The sequence below is a fragment of the Delphinus delphis genome, chromosome 11 (genome assembly GCF_949987515.2).
Source record: "Delphinus delphis chromosome 11, mDelDel1.2, whole genome shotgun sequence".
Lineage (NCBI taxonomy): Eukaryota > Metazoa > Chordata > Mammalia > Artiodactyla > Delphinidae > Delphinus > Delphinus delphis.
Genome location: NC_082693.1, coordinates 84,928,620 through 84,947,136, shown reverse-complemented (window position 1 = coordinate 84,947,136; position 18,517 = coordinate 84,928,620). Strand labels below are relative to the sequence as shown.

Genomic DNA, 18,517 nt, shown 5'->3' with positions numbered 1-18,517 from the left:
ACTGCCGCCAGCCCCTGCTCCCCAGTGAAGGCTGCTAGGGGCTCTTTCCCAACTTCAAGGAGGCCCTTGGCTTTGAATCCTTGAATAAGTCTGGGCAAAGGAGAGAGTGCGGTTCCACCACCTTCCCCACGGCTAGTGGACCTTCCGCCAGAACCAGAACACCCAGATTCCAGGCCCGACTCTCTTCCACACCCTTTTCATGACCATGCCTCAGTCTTCTCCCTCTGTAAAATGGGCCTGATAGTACCTGCCCTGGCTGACACCTCAGGCTGTTGCATGAGGGGTTCCAGGCCCTGTTCTCCCAACTGTGTGGCCTTGGGCTCTTTACATTTCACCTCTCTAGACCTCAGCTTCCATATCATTCAAAGGGGAATAAAAAGAGTACTAAGCGGGCTCCCCTGGTGGCGCAGTGGTTGAGAGTCCACCTGCTGATGCAGGGGACACGGGTTCGTGCCCCGGTCCGGGAAGATCCCACATGCCGCGGAGCGGCTGGGCCCATGAGCCATGGCCGCTGGGCCTGCACGTCCGGAGACTGCGCTCCGCAACGGAAGAGGCCACAACAGTGAGAGGCCCGCGTACCAGGACAAAAAAAAAAGAGTACTAAGCTCACAGAGCTCTCATAGGGACTAAAGAGACTAATGCAAGAAAAACTCTCAACCCACTGGAACACAGACAAGGAGCACTTAAGAAATATTAACTATTATTGTATTTATTAATACGCTGCACTTGGGGGCGCTTGGTAGGGAACAAATCTAAGAGATGACCGTTTTCACACTTTTATTATTTAAGAAAAGACCAGAACTTGTGCGTGCCACCCACCCTGTGATTACAAATCACGGCCCTTTGGCTTAGAGGTGATAAGCATGACTTTGAGAAGCCAACGCTTTTATTTCAAAAGTGAGTTTCTCCACTCTCTATCGGAAAGGCCTCCAACCCTGCTGCTCCCGGAACGGCCTCCCTCAGAAGGGAGCCACTTGGGGACTCCGTGACTCAGGCAGGACGGTCTGCAGACTGCATTCCACCTCACCCACTGATGTCACCTTCCAGCCACACAGAACCACTCAGAGATCTCAGAAGACACCCAGGAATTTCTGTTCCTTCCTACAGTCAAGCTGTTCCTGCTTCCAGAACTTTCTATGCTTCAGCCAAGACCCTCTTCACCCAGATTGTCACTCGGGCTGCAGCTCAGTTGCCCCGCCTGAGGGAGGCCTTCTCCAGCATCCCCTTCATCCCATTATCCTGTGTGTCTTCCTTAGAGCACTGATCCCCCGACCTGAAGGGACCTCATCACAGTTCCCTCCCTCCTGAACGTCAAGCTCTAAGACACCCCCTGCCCGGCTCACGGCAACAACAGTGCCTGGCACACTGCAAAATAATTGACGCCTGAATCGTACATCTCAGCCAGGGCGAACATGGAACCCAGGTACCCTGAGATGGTCCCATCCATGCCTGTGGGCCTGGAGCCAAGTTTAAAAGCTCTTCCTTTCATTCTAACAAGTGGCTGGTTTGATGGTGAACCTTGCACTGTTCTAATGAGAGGTGATACAGCCCAGGGGTTAGGAGCCTGGAAGTTCTAGAATCAGACCAACTTTGGTATCAGCCCCAAGCTGCCACTTCCTACCATGTTGTCCTCAGCAAGTCATGACTGTCTAATAAAACCATCCTCGGAGTATTTCAGAGAGACTGAAAGATAGCACGCATGTAGGCACCTGATACATGGCACGTGGTAGATAGTCAATAAATGTTATTATAAATAATAATAATAGCATTTTTTCTCCTCTGAAGACAGAGGGCCGAGTCCACCACCTACCAGTCATGTGACCTTGGCCAATTTACCTACTACCCCTGCCATTTCTCATCTCTGAAGTGAGAAGACAGCGCTCCGCGGCCGCAGCCTGGTCGCCGGCCCTGCCATGTCCTGGGCCATGGTCTTTGGGCTTCTGGCTGTGCTGCTGCTGACCCGCCGGCGCACGCGGTGAGGAAGCAGGCGTAGGGAAGCAAAGTCACGCGGCCAGCGAGAAGCATGGCTGGGATTTGAAGCCAGGAAGTGTGGTGCTGAAGTCAGGCTCATAACCATCCTGCCCTCCTGCCTCTTGTGCAAACATCGCCGCTCCTGTGTCCTGTCTGTGGGCTCAGACCTGGAGTGGGAGAGGGCTGGTGCACACTGGTCTCCTCCAGCCCTGTGCTGTGCCAGCCCTTAAACGGAGCCTTTGGGAGAAGCCGGCTCACAGAGAGGCGACCTGGAGAGCCTCCGCCGGAGGGCAGTATCCCCTGGTTGGGCTATGCTTTGGAGTTTGGAAAAGATGCTGCCAGCTTCCTCACTAGGATGAAGGAGAAGCACGGTGATATCTTTACTGTGCTGGTGGGGGGCAGGTATGCCACCGTCCTCCTGGACCCACACTCCTATGACATGGTGGTGTGGGAGCCTCGCACCAGGCTGGACTTCCACGCCTACGCCGTCTTCCTCATGGAGAGGATTTTTGACGCGCAGCTTCCGCATTACAGCCCCAGCGATGAAAAGTCCAAGATGAAACCGACTCTCCTCCACAAAGAACTCCAGGCGCGCACGGAAGCCGTGTATGCCAACCTCCACACTGCCCCGCTGGGTGACACCAGGGAAGCAGGCAGTGGCTGGCATGCGACGGGCCTCCTCGAATTCTCCTACAGCTGCCCGCTCGGAGCCGCTACCTGACTCTGCGCGGTGTCGAGGCAGCGCCCCACACCCGGGAGAGCCAGGCCCAGGACAGCATCCACTCAGCCGACGGCTTCCACGCCTTCCACCAGCTCGACCTGCTGCTCCCCAAACTGGCACGTGGCTCCCTGTCACTGGGGGATAGGGAGCAGGTGTGCAGGGTCAAAGGCCGCCTGTGGAAGCTGCCGTCCCCAGCCAGGCCGGCCACTCGGGCCCACCGGAGCAAATGGCTGGAGAGTTACCTGCTGCACCTGGAGGAGGCGGGCGTTTCGGAGCAGATGCAGGCGCGGGCTCCGGCGCTGCAGCTCTGGGCCACGCAGGGGAGCATGGGTCCCGCTGCCTCTGGCCCCTGCTCTTCCTCAAGAATCCCGAGGCCCTGGCTGCTGTCCGTGGAGAGCTGGAGCCTATTCTCTTGCGAGTAGAGCAGCCCATTTCGCAGATGACCACCCTCCCACGGAAGGTTTTGGACAGCATGCCTGTGCTGGACAGCGTGCTGAGGGCCTCAGGCTCACCGCTGCACCCTTCATCACCCGCGAGGTCGTGGCGGACCTGACCTTGCCCGTGGCAGATGGGCGGGAATTCACCCTGCGATGTGGCGACTGCCTCCTCCTCTTCCCCTTCCTGAGTCCCCAGAAGGACCCGGAGAACTACACAGACCCAGAGGTATTTAAATACAACCGATTCCTGAACCCTGATGGATCAGAGAAGAAAGACTTTTACAAGGATGGGAAGCGACTGAAGAATGACAGCATGCCCTGGGGAGCGGGGCACAACCAGCGCCTGGGGAGGGGTTACGCCGTCAGCAGCACCAAACAATTCGTGCTAGCAGCGCTTTGACCTGGAGCTGATCAGCCCGGACGTGGAGATGCCCGAGCCTGACCTCGGCAGGTACGGCCTCGGGCTGATGCAGCCGGAACGTGATGTGCCTGTCCGTTACCGCATCCAGCCTTGGGCTCGGGGGCAGATGGGACTCCACGCACCCAGCCTGCCCCTAGTGGCCCAACGTTCTGTGCCTGCGTTCGGCCTGGGTACAGAGCTTTGAACACCCAACGGTGCCAAGCATTATCCCTTCCCTACTGTTTTTCCTAGAAGGCTGTGTCTGGTGGAGGGGAAAGAAGGGGAGCGAAGAAAAGACACCAAAAGCTCTGCGGATTATCTGCTGCAAAGGTTAAGTTCCAAAATGAGGCTCTTTCCGCTCCCAGCTCCTCTCACCTTTATGATATCCACTAAAGCTAGGGCGGACGGGGCAAAACTAGGAGACCCCACTGCTCTGCCCCCAGCCCCCACGGGCTGCCGTCCAAGGAAGGCCCTGACAGTGGTGTGGTCGAGACCCTAACCAGTCAAAGCAGATGCTGGCCATAAAAAGGCCATTTGGGGCCTAGCAGTGCATCTGTTGAAAGAAATTCTGTCCCCAAATTTTTATTAAATTACCTAAAGCCAAAAAATAGAAATAAAATAAAATGAGAAGGCTTCCTAAGCTCACAAGGTTGTTGTGAGGATCAGATGAGATCATCTGGGTAAAGCATGGTGCCTCGTACATCCTGAGCGCTCGATAACTGCAGCAATTAGGAACACCCATATTGTTGCCTTTCCTCCCCAAAGCATGAGCTCCTTGAGGGCAGGAACCCTGTGTACTCACTTCTCTATCCCTAACACTAAATGCCTGCACATTTTTCTAGAAGGAAGGAAATGAGTGGGGGTTTTTTTGAGGTCACCCCACGCCCATCACCCTCCAGCTTGATTTCTGGTGTGAGAGAGGGGGTAGATGGGACACAGAGAAGGCGCGGAGCTTGGGTTGGTTGCACAGCGCCACAAAGGTAGAAAGAGAATTTGCTGGAAGTGTGGAGGATCACAGATGGTAAAGCCCCCAGCTGCTCACACACCTACTAGTGGGAGAGGGAGGCTGGTAAATGTTACAAATGAGTCAACTTTCTCCTAGACAATAAGATCAACAAGGAAGACAGTGATGGGGAGAGGAACAAACAGGGTGAGAAGGAGAGAAACAGGCACCTGGGCTCTTGTGTAACTTAACCCTCTGGGAGGAAGGGGTGTGGTGGGGGGCACACGGGACTGGAAAGCCGTCGAGTGGGGGGACGGCAGGGGAGCCACCGATTTAATTTAGATCCTCCCCAATGGGCTGTATCACAGCCTGGCTCGCATGCTCATTTCATGCTCCTCTGACACAGATGGGAAGATCAAACCCAGGACGTGTCGGTTTTGTAGGTTATCAGATATGTCAAAACCGCTAACCGTTTCTGAATATAGCAATTTGGCAGAATGTGGAGCGGAGCTGCTCGGATGGCCAAGCGCGCTGACTGCAAAGGGTTTCTTTCGCAATCTTGTCCTCTTCTGCCAACTGTAAACTAAGATTATGAAGCAGGATCAACATGGCTACATGGAGTGTCGGCCTTCAAGAGGGAAAGCCAGGTGTTGGGGGCTCCCAGGACCACATCACCCCAATACTACCTGCACCATCATCACCGACAATGCTGTAATTTATCCCCCAATGATCCACGAGTGGGAGAACAGATGGATAAGGTATAGCCTGGGTACCCTGGAGGCACCCCAAAAATGTGGTCCCTAAATACCTAGCCTGGAATCTCCCCACTTCATTATCTTCTAATCCCACACATAAGACTTCAATTTTCAATCAATCCAGCATGTGCACTGTGCTCCCAAGTGCCTACGACGTGCTCAGCTACGAGGCAACAAGTTAGGAAGATTACAAAATGGAATCAGACATCCTCTGAGTTCTTCTCTAAATTTTAAAAGCAACTGCTCATGACAGAATATTGAGAACATAAGGGAGACTGGTTTTTAAGTAAACTGCCCACAAATCCTAATGATTGTTCCTTTAAGTAAATTTGACAGGTTGTATTTGTCATGTGCTTTTTTCTTTTTTTCATTCAGAATATAAAACATTCTGAAAAATGAGGGGTCTCATAGACTGAGTTGTAGTAACTAATATGGCAACTCCCGGAGGGTTTTCTGTCCCTCTCTATCCCTAGAATTTCTTCCCCCACAATCACCAAGTCAAGAAGTTTGCCTTATTTTGTTTTATAAACTAGTAGTTTTACTTACGTGTGTAGAATATGGAATCAAGACTACTGGGTTCCAATTCGGGCTCTGTCACATCCTGGCTCTATGACCTTGGACTGGTTACTGAATTTCCACCTGCCTCAATTTTCTCATCTCTAAAATGGGAATAATAGTAATACTTCTCAGGACTGTTGTGGGTATTAATGAGCTATTATAAGAACACTTAAAAGAGTGCCTAGCACAGTTTTAAGTACTTACTTTATTAAGTACTTAATAAATGTAGCTATATACATAAAGCAGCAGCACTGCCTTTGAAAGTAGGTCATTAGCTTTTTAAGATCCCCTAGGGTGGGTTTCACCTTTTATAAATAGAAAGGCAGTATAGAATACTGGTTAAGAGCACAAACTATAAAACCACACTGCCTGGGATTGAATCCCAGTTCTGCTTTTACTTGCTGTGTGATCCTGGCTGTTACTTAACCTCTCTGAGATGTAGTTTCTGTAAAATGGAACTAATATTGCCTTCATTGCTTAAGTGAATACAAACACATAGTAATAACAAAGCATGACAGTTTGCGGCTGTCACTGTATTTCTAGGGGAGGTCCCCACAGCAACAAAGAGTCACGTTCGTAAAACGTCAAGATGACATTCGAAGTCCCAGGAAGCAACTAGGTAACCAGCCATTAGCCACTCTCACCCCATCTTAGCTCTGTTCAAAGTTGCTAACGTACAGATCATTAGTGAAGGCGTAGCAAGCAGAATCCAATTAAAATCGGCCCAGCTTGCTGCTCCAGGTCCCTCCATCCCCATCCTGCAGCAGGACTGAGCGCTAAGGGGGACAGACAGCAGGGCTGATGCACAGACAGTGGGAGGGGCCCACTGGCGCGGTACCTTTGGCTGTTGCATGGCAACGGGAGCTGCCAAGACAGAAGAGCATCAGTAAACTGCAAAGAGAGAGGAGAGCCTGGCTCCTGCATGCAGTCAGCATCAAAGCATCCGTGAGGCTGGAAGGCAAGGAGACCCCAGCCCTAAATAGCAGCCCTGGGGATGGGGCCCAGCCCAAGCCTGTGAATCCTGGTGTGGAAAGGAACAGACACACCAGTCCTTCCCTATAGTGACCTGCCCTGGGGAGCCACAAATGCATGGACCAGCCTAGCCTCTAAACCTTCCACACAGCTCAGGGTGGGCCTGGAACCCCTCTCCATACCTCAGGAAGGGAGTCAGATCCGCAAGAGAGCTCGTGCCCAACTGGAGCTTGGGAATGTCTCACTGAGGACAGAACAACAGAACATAAGACAGTGTATCTCAGCAGGAATGTAACTAGAGGTGCTGCAGGCTGTCAGGAGAGGGAAAGTTTCCCGGAGAAGGAAGGTGGATCTAAAGAGACACAAGGAAATGGAAGAGGAGGCAGGGAAGTAAGGGCAGTGACACAAGTCCCACGCACCCAAGGAACACCTTTCTACCCAAAGAGAAACTCACCATTTAAAACAAACCTTTCTCTGCCTTCCAGAAAAGGATTGAATTTTCTGCCAGACCTGATTGAAGCTCAAAGGTATTTTGTAACTGCACTTCCCTGCCTATCTAAAGATGTCCCGACTTGTCAGTCACCCTCAACCTCAGATGCATTTCGCCTGTTCCACAAAATGTGGTCCATCTGACCCACGAGGCTCAATTTCCTGAAGATTCTTGCAGCTTTAATGTGGCTGACCGAAGCGGCTACGATATTTTACTGGAGTGACGGTACACTTTATATACTTTAGAGACGTCAGCAAATTTTGCCTCTGGTGAATCGGTCCTGATGGAGAACCTCAGATTTGAAGAACTAGGGGGAGAAGTTTTATGTATATATTACTATACACACACACATCCATGTGTGTTTATACATTATGAAAGCTGCTTATATAAACTTTATATGAGTATAAACTTCACGTGTGCATGAACATTTGTGTGTGTGTGTATGTTTCAGCCCACCTAACAAGAAGATCTGCCTTGAGCTGGATATGTAAGGCTCCGGGTCTCAATTTCTGTACCTGCAAAGGCATAGGGTTTCTCAGTCTTGGACACTGTGGGGCGAGGATCCCGAGGCTCCATTCTAGCTCAGTGTGGAGACAAGTGCTAGGATCCACTGGCGATGTCTGCTGTGGTCACGCTACGGAGAGATGGGAGGTGTGTTTGCTGGTACCTGGATCAGCTCAAAGGACCTTCCTGATAGATGATTTTCAGGATCTTAGAACTGAGTCCCAAACAGAGGGTTCTTTTAGAATCTCTAAAGGCCTATTAGCTCAAACACTCTGAGCACTGAGTTATAAAGACCACACTCATGGGTTCAAAGCCAGCCCCTTGCTGCAAATAGAGAAAAAAATGCTGTTTGTGTTGGGAAGATCCCTCCCAAACCCGCTCCTACAAGCTCCCTGTGAGCACAGGCCCCCAAGGTGGGGTCACGAGTTTCTCCTCCACTGGGACCCGGTGGGACAGGGGAATGGTTTCCCAGCACTTCTGCACAGCTGCTGAGCCACAATAATAACTTCTGTGAGGGTCTAAAATGATTTCCACTATGAGCAGCTTTCACTTTATAGAAAGACCCCCACTGCCCTCAATGCAACTAAGGAAAAAGAGAAAGGCGACACAAGTGACAATAATGATGTCTATGGATGTTGAAACAGACCTTAGGAGAGGCAACGGAGAAAGAATAATTTACGGGGACCCTGAAGCCTCATGACCTGTCTGTGCGGGACATCCTAGATTCCCATCGAGCAGTGACACCGAGGCCCAGAGTCGTGATGTTTAACTCCGTGGGACGGGCACATAGCCAGCGAATGGCTTCCAAGCACTGTCCTTTCTACGCTGTAGTAACACAGACTAGACACCTCTAGGGGCTGCAGTGGGGCAGGGCCGGAGGATCTGGAATGTTGACAGGCCCTAGGAAGTGAAGACAAAGAGGCTGTGGGGCTTCCCTGGTGGCGCAGTGGTTGAGAGTCCGCCTGCCGGTGCAGGGGACGCGGGTTCATGCCCCGGTCCGGGAGGATCCCACATGCCGCGGAGCGGCTGGGCCCGTGAGCCATGGCCGCTGAGCCTGCGCGTCCAGAGCCTATGCTCCGCAACGGGAGAGGCCACAGTAGTGAGAGGCCCGTGTAACGAGAAAAAAAAAAAAAGAGGATGCACAAGGAAGCGAGAACGTAGTTTTCCACATGGCCCATCCCATGGCTCAGAGAAACTCAGTAAACATAGTCTGCGTGTTTCCATCCCAACTTCTCAGCCTCCGTTTCCGTTTCCCTCCAGCTTGCCCGGCTGAGAGAGATGCGACGGCTGCTGAAGACAGAACACTATGTTCTGCTCCTTCATCTCTGAAAAGATCTGGAGACCGGCCCAATCTCAAGGGACCACTGACAAGAACAAGAAAGTGCAGAATGCCCTCATTAGTCAGGCTTCTAACCGCCGCTGGGTGATGTCAGGACCACACGGTTCCTCCCCTGGGCCCTGGCATCCTCACGCGTTCATATCTCCCCACCCCTGCCACGCTGCCTGCAGACTCCTAGAATACCAAGTATCAGTCCAATACAGAAAGCAATTTACTAATGTCCTAAAAAATATGGGGACTGCACAAGGTGGTCTCTGGAGTCTCTTCCAGGATGGCAGTTCAGAGACGGCTGTAGCTGGTTCTGACTTTTATCACCATGTGCAGCCAGGAACCTTCGAGTCCCACCATCAGAGTCCCCTGGAGGTAAAAGCAAATGTCTTATTGGGGGAAAAATAGTACTTTGGCAAATGATCATTGAGTCTCATCTTGGACAGACTTGGGGAGAAAAAGAGATATGATGGGGAGTGAACGTGGAAAGGAAACTAGGCTCTGAAAGCCTTGAGCAGTCAGGGACGACCGGAACAATGGCATAAAAATAGCAGTTACGTTTCCTGCACACCTGCTACACGCTGGGCACAGCGACTCAGACTCCTATCATAAGCACTATCTCATTTAATTCTCTGTTATCCCTGCTTTATAGGTAAGAAACGGAGACACCAGGAGATTCAGTGACTTGCCCAAAGCAACACGCTGTTCACCCATTCCTTCAACATCGATGTATTTCACACGTGGCTCCAGGCACTGCACCAGATTGGGAGCCACAGAGTGGCTGGGCTGGGATCCAAGCCTAAGCATCCGGATGCTAGATTTAAGACCCCAGATGGACCAATCCGCAAAGGGGAACGCTGTGATGCCGCACCATGCAGACACACGCAGGAGGCCCACGGCGGGGGAACCCAGGCCCCAGCCCACTTCGGGGTGTGCCGCCCGTCGGAGCTGCAGGGAGGAGGGTAGGCTGGAGGGAGCCTGAGTCCTGCGGGACAGAGCTTCTAGAAGGCAGAAGCCGAGTCTGCCTTGTCCTTGGTGCCGCGCCTCAGTGTCTCCCCGTAGTAGGATCTCAAATAACTGTTCTTGAGAACATACGGCACCCAAGGGGCCGCCCCACAAAGCCGTTTCTACCAATGGATTCTATTCTGTGCAGACAACGTGGAAGACTGCCAGGAAATGCCCAGGGTCATCCTCTGCGTCAACAGACTTCCTGGAAATGAAGCCAACCTTGACCTTTAAGAGCCTGCATGATCTGCCCTTGCGGAGCTCTCCCTCTCCACTCCAGCCACCATTCCCCTAACCTGCCAAGCTCATCCCCACCTCTGGGCTTTCATCCTTGGTGTTTCCTCTGCCACCAACACTCTTCCCTTAGAATTTCACCTGGCTCACCCCTTCACATCCCTTTAGTGCCTACCCAAAAGTCACCTCTTCAGAGAGGCCCTCCTCAACCATCCCTTCCAAAATCGCTTTCCCACTCTGTTCCCTAACCCTGCTTGAATGGGGTTCTCATCACCCCAAATCACGTCCGTTGCCACACGTGTTCATGCATGGATAGTCTGTCTTGCCCACAGGAATGGAGGCTCCGTGAGAGCAGGCTTCGTCTCTTTGGTTCACTGCTCTTATCTCTAGAGCCTAGAAGGGAGGCTGGCACACAGCAGGTGCTCAGTAAGTATTTGCAAAATGACTTGGACACATTAATCTGTATCCACCGACCTTTACCGTATACTTACTACATAAGGCTCTGAGCATACAGAGATTTAAACACAAGCAAGACAATGTTCCTATCCCTGCATTCACAGCTGAGAGAGGGAGATGCTAGAGGGAGGTGTCCCAGTCGAGCAGTGCTAGAGAGGGAGCCAACGGTGTTCTGGGAGCGCCGCCCCACCCCACTGCATGACCCTGAGGAACCACAAGCCCTGACTCCCAGTGGGGGGACCCAAACCTGTGTGACATATGCTCTGCCCTCAGAGGCACAGCCTTGTCCACTTACAGGAGACAAGGGTTCCGCACTGACCCCCGACGGAAAATCGAACCGCAGCGTTTCTTTATGCCGGGCAGGTGAGGATTCTGCTTCAAAAGTAGTCACCTACACAGAAGCTTAAAACTAAAATTTTTCCATTTTTAAACTGACATAACTAGTTTCTATTTTTTAAACTGAGATATAACATTAGTTTCAGGTGTACAGCATACGGATTCGATATTTTCCTATGTTGCAAAATGATCACCGCAATAAGTCAACATCCATCCAGTCACAGATATTTTTTCTTGTGATGAGAACTTTGAAAATCTACTCTCTCAGCAACTGTCAAACATGCAATACAGCACTGTCAGCTACAGTCGCCATGCTGTTCACGACATCCCCATGACTCACTTGTGTTTTAACTAGAAGCCTGTAGCTTCAGAGTCCCTTCACTCATTTCACCTACCGCCCACCCCCGCCTCTGACAACCAGTTAAAACCATTTCTGGGGACTTCCCTGGTGGTCCAGTGGTTAAGACTCCGAGCTCCCAATGCAGGGGGCCCGGGGTCGATCCCTGGTCAGGGAACTAGATCCCGCATGCGTGCCGCAACTAAGACCCAGAGCAGTCGAAACAAAACAAAACAAAAACTAGATAACGTCAATTAAATTTTAATTAAAAAAAAAATTTCTGAAAAGTCTCTAAGGTCTCTACTCGAGGTGCTCCCGGTGCCTGAGGGCTTGGGATGAAGAGTTTCTGTCTGAAGGGAGAGAAGGAGGACGGCACAACAGAATTAATTTTATACCCGTGGGGAGGGGAGTTGAGGAACTGGGGGACAAGCATGACAGCCCCCAGTTTGCAGGTGAAGGGACTGGGGGCTCAGTTTCCAGAAGTCTCCTTTGTCTCCAGTTACAAACAAATGCAAAGGCTTCAAGGGCCTGGGAAGCCCCTCTGTCTTCGGGCCTACGGGCTGGGCCGGCGGGGCAGCGCTTCTTCCTTTTTTATTTACGAAGGCTGCTGACAAAGGTGAAAGGCAGAGGGAGGCGCTCTGTGAAAGCAGAGACTGAAATATTGATGAGGGACAGTAATTGCACGTCCCGAGACAGGAGGACAGGCCAGGCCGCTGCCCTGCTGGGGAAAGGTTCTCCGGGCTCATCAAAGCACTCAGCTCAGCTCTGGGCCTCAGTATCAGCCGTCCTCACCCCTGAAACGCCCTCTACATCCTCCCCCAAGTCAAGACCCCCTCCCCCACGAAGCCTCCTCTGATTGCCGCAGCCTGCACTGGTTCAGAATCACAGAAACCTCGGAATGTTAGAGCCGGAATGTTAGAGCCCGAAGGCACCTTTCAGATGAACCAGGCCAGGTCCCACATTCTCTGGGAGATGAATCCGAGGTCCACGAGGTGGAGTGGCCAGGCTTCCACGCCTCTCTCGCATGCTTTTCCTCCCGTCGTGCTCTCTGCTCCTTCAAGGGCAAGTCCACCCTCCTCGACTAACTCCTTCAAATCACTCAACAGACACTCCCTCCTCTCCTGCCCTTTGCCTTCAAGATCGAGCCCTGCCCACTTGGCCACCTCAATTCCCAGTCACCCCCCACCCCTCCTCTCTCACCCTTCCATCCACGCCTGGGTTCAGGCCCTGCTCGTCTCTCCCTGAGGGGTTTTACAGAAGACTCGTGATGGCCCCAGATCACACTCTTCTTGTCCTCGTCCCATGCATCCTCCTTCCGGCGCTCACCACGCCCACCTGACCATCCACACCCACACTCCACGCCCCCCACCCTGCCCAGTGCCTAGTCCAGAACTAAGTCCAAAGTCCTCAGCAGGGTCCAAAAGCCCTCGTGAACTGGCCTCTCCAGCTTCAGGCGTCCCAGCTATGCGTGAGTCCTACCCCCCGCTTTCTGCCTATTCTCGTCTTAAAGGTATCCCCACAATTGTGGGTTCAGCTGTGTCCCCCAAAAAGATCGGTCCAAATCCTAACCGCCAGGTGCCTATCTGTGAATGTGACCTGACTTAGAAGCCCTTTTTGCATCCCTCTTATGATCTTTTCGCTGGGGGCAATGGAAAGGGGGGGTGGGCTTTGAAATCAAACCTGGCTCCCAGTCTCAGGTCCATCACTTCCCAGCTGAGTCACCTGGGCCAGGTCCCTTGAGCTCTCGGAGCCTCAGTTTCCTTCTGTAAAATGGGGCACCACGTCATCCCCGGTATTATTGATAATGTACGTAATTATCTTGCATAGACAGAAGAGTTAGGAAAGCCTCAGCTGGTATTACTACCATTCTTATTCCTGGGAGGTCTTTCTTGTCCTTCCAGAGCTCATCCCAGGATTGCATTCCACCTCTGTCAAGTGTTCCAGGGTCTGCCTCTGGGAGCACTTCCCCCACTCCCTGGCTCAGTAACCCCTTCTCCAAGAGGGCAGGGCTCCTCTCCCGCCCCTCGGGCTGTGAGAGGGCCCAGAGCCCCTGCCCAGGGAGCAGCAGGGAGGCTGGACCTCCCCGGAGACTTCCTTTGTGAGCCAGCCAAGCACCCAACCTGTTGCTTTTAAGGACAGTCCCCCTGCGGGCTCCATCTGCCTCGGGGAGGAGCTGTTTAATGGAGGAGAGTTGGCTCCTGGGAAGACAATGCATTTTAACGATTCTGGACACAGCAATCAGACAGAAGCCTACCTATCAGGCAAGGTCAGGAGGGGCTTCAAAATCATGCAGCCCAACCTCCACAGGGCGGCTGGGCTGTGGTCCCACAGCTGGTTAGTAGCAGTCAGTCCCTAAACCAGGACCCACTGTGGCTCTGAGTCCTGAGACTCTGAGCAATGTCTTTTATACAAGTTAAAAATATGCAGAGGAAGACAGGAAGTGAGGGGGAAAGAGGAAAAGGGAAAGGTATGTGCCTCTAGTCTAGAAAACCAGCAAGACTTCTCCCTGGGTTATTCTAGGTTCGTGGAATTTAACCCACAAGTCTAAAAAGTGAAAACCCTATTACCAAAATACATTTCCTGCTCCTGGGGTCAAGTCCTCCTTACCCTACTAATCTGCACTGCCCATGCTTCCCACTCTTCCCAGAGGTACTCCTTTCTGGGGGTGGGGGGCGGCCTCCAGAAAAAGGGAGGGACGATGACCCTGACGTAGTGAGATCAAAGGAACAGGGTCCCCTGGCCTCCTCCGGGGAGCAAGCCACAAGGTGAGCAGAACCTCAGTTACTACCCCTCCCTGATGTGGCTGGGATGGGAATTTCCTAGGCTACGTGCTTGGCATTTACCAAACACGCTGAGGGTGAACCTGAGAAGGCCCCATAGTGACACTGAACAGTTGAATAAACAAAGGAATGATGACTGAGTAGCGCCAATGAATGAAATAGACAGTTCTGATCACAAGCATGGAAACTGGTTTTCCAATAACTCAGTAACTCGCCTCCCCACCCACCCCAGTGCAGCCTCAGGTCCCTCTTTCCCATAATTCTGGATGGGAGAACGATGCCAATGTCATTAACTGGCTCAGGGTCTACAGTTCTGGGCTTGGCGCAAACCACTGTGAACGCTAAGAGAACCACACGGGGCCAGCAGAAGAGGGCCCTCCGAGGGCAGCTGGTGCAAATGGTTCCAACCTGATTTTAAGTCATGGAAGTCTCTGTTCAAAGAAAACCTTGGACAGAAGAGCCAATCTTGAACACAGGTTGAAGCCAAGTTGCTCTGATGAGGAGGGAATGTACACCTCCCAACTCCTCTATCCTCCCCACCGGCCCCTGAGATGCCTCTGTGGAGTCCCAGCTTCCCTGGCACCCATGTGAAAATGCCTCAGCTCACTATGTGCTGCAGAGGAAATGGAAGGCTAGGGCGAGGGACATACCCTCGCTCGTTGCCAGGAGCAGTGACGCCAGCACCAGAGCCCACGCATCCTCGCTCCCAGTCTTGTTTCCTCTTGTTGCCTTTGGTGGAGAGACTCTAAGATGACCACCAGTGATCCCCAAATCCTGATAGTCACAGCCTTGTGTAATCTCCCTTCCCCCCTGAGTAGGGCTATCCTAGCAACTTCCTACTAATTAACAGAATACAGTAAAAATGTCACTTGTGTGATTATGTCACACAAAATTACAACTTTTATTTGGCCATCACTCTCTCCCTTGATGGCTTTTGATGGAGCAAGTTGCCACACTGTGAGCTGCCCAATGGAGATGCCCGCTGGCAAGGAACTGAGGGAGGCCTCCAACCAACAGATGGAAGGAACTGAGGCCCTGAATCCAACAGCCTGCAACCATGTGAGCTTGGACGTGGATCCTTCCCCAGTTGTGTGTCTTCTGATGACACCACAGCCCTAACTGGCATCTTCACCATGACCTGAAAGAGACCCTGAAGCAGAAGACCCATCTAAGCCATGCCCATACTCCTGACCCACAGGAACTGGGAGCTAATAAATGGGTGTTGTTTTAAGCTGCTGAATTTGCGACAACTGGTTACACAGCACTGGTATCTAATACACTGCCCTAAAGAATTACTACTCGCCTTTTGAAAGAGAGCTCAAAGGGCTCTCTGAAAAGTGAAAAGTCAGGCTTTCCCTGCATAACCACCACCTTCACCATTTTCATCATCATAACTGGTATTGCATTGCTTCAGGGTCTACTCTATGCCAGGTACTGGGGTTTTAGTGTTTTATATCTATTATCTCTTTTAATCCTACGACAAATGTATGTGGGAGATACTGCTACTTAAGCTCATTTTACTGATGAGAAACTGAGGCCCCGAGAGATTTTTTTAAAGACACACTACTTTATACCGATAACTCTTTCCCTACACTCTTTCTTAACACCACAGACACAACTAGTTACTGACTTTTCCATCTCTCCATCTAGCCAGTGGGATCCTTAAAGACGGCACTTCTGATCTTTCATGCAACAAATTTTACTGAGCATCTACTATATGCCAGGCATTCTGCTAGCACAGCTGAGGATGGGAGGACGAGACAGGAGTCAACAGAACAGCCAAGTGCACGTGCTTGGCTCTCCTAGAGCTCATTTTCTCATGGAGACAGACAGAAAAGACACATGAAACAAGATAATCTCAGAGAAATGTACGAGGTAAATTAGAGATGGGAAGCTACTTTAGATTTGGGCCATCAAGGGAAACAAGTCTCTCCAAGGTGGTGACACTGCTGCTGAGACTTGAATGAAAGGAAGAAGACAGCCAGGCAGAGACCCAGGGAAGGAGCATCTGGGTGCGTGGGTGGGAAAGTAAGACACCGAGGCGGGAAGAAGCTTGTTTTCACCTGTCATATGTCACCAAAATGACACAGAGCTTTGGCCTTGCGAGTCAGGTGTGGGGCCTGCACCAGCATCAACCAGGAGCTTGTTAGAGATGCAGAATCTCAGCCCAACCCCAGACCGACTGAATCAGACCTACTGAGTCAGGATCTGCATTTTAACAAGATAACCCGGTAAGCTGACTGCACATGAAAATTGGAGAAACTGGTCTACAGCACTCGAAAAATGATTGTTGACTGAATAAATGCCCTGCAGATCAAGTTTCTGACTCCACCTGTACCCATAACAGCACCCAGACAGCCTCCCCATCCCAAACACCAGGGAGCGTGTCCATTTCACACCCCATGAAGCAGACCAACTGACAGCTGTCATCAGAGCGTGGAAGGCGACCACCAACCCACGTCAGGATCAAATCACCCAACGGCTGTCCACATGCAAGTCTTCCACAGCCTCAGTCCCCCTCCACCTCCCACTGCTTCCCCACAGCCTCAAATGAAGCTCCACATCCCATAACTCACCTGCAAATAGCTATCAAACCCACACGGCCGGGTTAAAAATACTCTTCACACTCATGAAGCCTCCCCACTGTTAAATCACCTGCAAATCACTCTGTTAAATCAGCTGTAATTAGCAAAAGACGTTAATCCAGCCTTTTCACAGAGACGGCACCCATCTAAGTTACAGTGGCACAGTGTAAGCCAGAAAAGAGGGGGTGAGGTTACGTTATTTCTTCTTGCAAGACCTCAAAGTGATTGAAACCGGATGGTTCCAGCAGCACGAGGAGGGCTTTTGTCGCTTGAAGCTGAACTACTCCTAACAATCTATAACCAATGCATGTGTACAAAAGCAAGTAGACACAAGGTACAAGACCAGCCAACCTCCATGCACCCCACCCCATGGAACTGTGCTGTCAGCATGTGAACATTTTAACACTGAATGTGTAGGTCTATGAGGCATCAGCCGCGACCCCAGTGTACCTCCTCTGGGTCTTCATGTGAAAACAGATTCGTGCAGTGTGCAACTGTGTGTTAATTTTTCCTGTTGGAAGTCTATCAAGGAAATCACATGTATAAAACTGGAAACTGCTTTCCTTTCTTCATAGAGCCATCCCCCATCCGGAAGGAAAAGCCAGTGAATCCCAACCCACACTTCAAGATGGTAGAGTAGGTTGCCTTTGAAATAAGACCGAAGCCTGAAAATTGCAGAGAACTAAACTACCATACGTGTCAAGTCGTCAGCACTCACCTTATTTTCCTCTTTCTCTATTAGAAGGATGAAGGAAATAAGAGAAGGAATGTCTTAGCGAAGTCCTAGGCAGAAAGTTAAATGGTGGCCAACCGGCCGGCCAACACAAAACACACTAACACCATCGCATCGGAAGTTCCGGCGGCCCACCATCCAGACAAGAGCAGTGACATCATTAAAGATTAAAGCGGCCTGAAGATGTTCTCTGCGTCCACACCCCTTGATTAGCCACATCACCATCAACGGGACAAGAAGGGAGGGTCTACTGTCCCCTTTTCATTCCCCACTCTCAGCTCAATTGGGGAAGGGTCTTGTAGCATAATAACGCACTGACATTTGCAATGCAGTGTCATCCATATTGGCAAGAAAGAGGCTTCCACTCCATCTAAGACCCCCCCCAAAGAGCAGGGGAAGTAGAGCAGGGAGGGCAGAGCAGGCAAACAATGGCCCACAGACCAAACCCTTCCTGCTGCCTGTTTTGGTAAATACATAGTTTTACTGAAAGACTGCCACACCCATTCATTCACTTATCACCTATGGATGGCTTTTGCTCTGTAACTGCACAGTTGAGAAGTTGTGACAGACACCATATGGTTCACAAAGCCTAAGATGATGTTCAATACCTGGACCTTCAAGAAGTTAGCCAGCCTCTGCTTTAGAAGAACGAGGCAATCTGCATAGCAGGGTAAAAGTACAACGTATTTTCCATTCTGCTTAAAGAAAGGTCAAAATAGTTGGCAGATGACCAACTCCCCAGATCCTGACGTCTAATTTATAGGAATTCTGCCTTTATAACACAACAGGATGGACCTCATGAGAGGACGCCAGCCAATCCAGGAAAAACACTATAAATAACAAAGAACCAACACTGCTCCTCCGCTGTGGCTGTAGGTTCAACAATGGAAAAGCCCCAAAGACTGTACCTCCTCCAAGGTTCCCCTGGAACAAAGGGGTCAGGTAGGGATCAACCCTGACTCCCAGTGTACAG

General features: G+C 51.3%; 1 protein-coding gene and 1 pseudogene across 1 annotated transcript in view; one reads left to right on the top strand and one right to left on the bottom strand.

The window, feature by feature from the left end:
- Positions 1-18,517, bottom strand: part of CHST11 (carbohydrate sulfotransferase 11) — a 241,009-nt gene that overhangs the window by 170,288 nt on the left and 52,204 nt on the right. The window lies entirely within an intron of this gene.
- Positions 1,914-3,734, top strand: LOC132434212 (prostacyclin synthase-like; annotated as a pseudogene).